The 1,082-nt window shown below is 37.8% G+C and overlaps 1 protein-coding gene across 1 annotated transcript in view; it reads right to left on the reverse strand.

Annotated features, from left to right (window-relative positions):
• Positions 1-1,082, reverse strand: part of LOC117942389 — an 18,231-nt gene that overhangs the window by 11,108 nt on the left and 6,041 nt on the right. The window lies entirely within an intron of this gene.

Genomic DNA, 1,082 nt, shown 5'->3' on the forward strand with positions numbered 1-1,082 from the left:
TGTAAGAGGGAGCTTGACCATGCAAGACTCTATAAGTGGCGATTAACATTTTAAAATGCTCTCTAAAAATGTCAATGAGAAATTAAATGTTCTTGTTGATGTTCTTAATGTCGTAAAAATTAGGTTTATTGGCTGTGAATTAAAAAACTCCAGACTCATAACAAACACGCTTCAGCATCTCATCATCATCATTTCCCTCCGCTGACCTGTTCACCGAACTACAGGCAGGGTAGGCCTACGCCATGTTAGATAGTCCCTTGTTAATGTAAGGAACAGAATACACTATGAAACTACAAATGATGGAAAGAGGACTCTACAAAATGGCCGTTTGTCAACTAAATATTCATAAAATAAATCCCATATTATATTTATTTAATTATGAAGCATTTTTCATTCACAAAGAAAATTGGTGTCGTTACAGATTGGATTTTTCTAAATTTTTTAATTAAGGCATAAAGATCAATTTCCAAAAGATGTTTTTTTTTTATTCATCTTTTTAATCAACTTTAGCCTGGGTGTGTAAACCACTGTATTTCCTTTCTTCCTTACATACTTAAAAACACACATTAAGTGAAGAGCTGCAAAGATCAATAGATTAGACGTCAACTATTAACATAATCACCAAATATATTGTAATTAATTAATCAGATTGAGTCATTTGTTATGATGAAACAGTTAAAATTCTCTAATTCCAGCTTGTTAAATGTGAATATCTTCTAGTTTCTCCTCCTCTGTGACAGTAGCTGAATGTCTCTGAGTTTTGGACAGAACGAGACATCTGAGGACGTCGTCTCGGGCTTTTTGGGAAACACTAATCTACATTTTACCCCATTTTGGGACATTTTAGAGACCGAACATCTCATCCATTCATCCAGGAAATAATCCACTCAATCAATCAACAGTGACAATGATCAGCAGTCGCAGCCCAGCTCGTTGACTTCAAACACCAAACCCCACAATCCCCCCCGTCACTCACAGATACCAGATGATTGGGTCACATGACGGTTCAGGTGTTGGTGTTGCTGCAGGAATGTGTGGTGTAGGTGGTGTAGGTGGTGTAACCGCCCCCCCCCCCCCCCCCC

This window comes from Etheostoma cragini, chromosome 3 (genome assembly GCF_013103735.1).
Source record: "Etheostoma cragini isolate CJK2018 chromosome 3, CSU_Ecrag_1.0, whole genome shotgun sequence".
NCBI classification, from domain to species: domain Eukaryota; kingdom Metazoa; phylum Chordata; class Actinopteri; order Perciformes; family Percidae; genus Etheostoma; species Etheostoma cragini.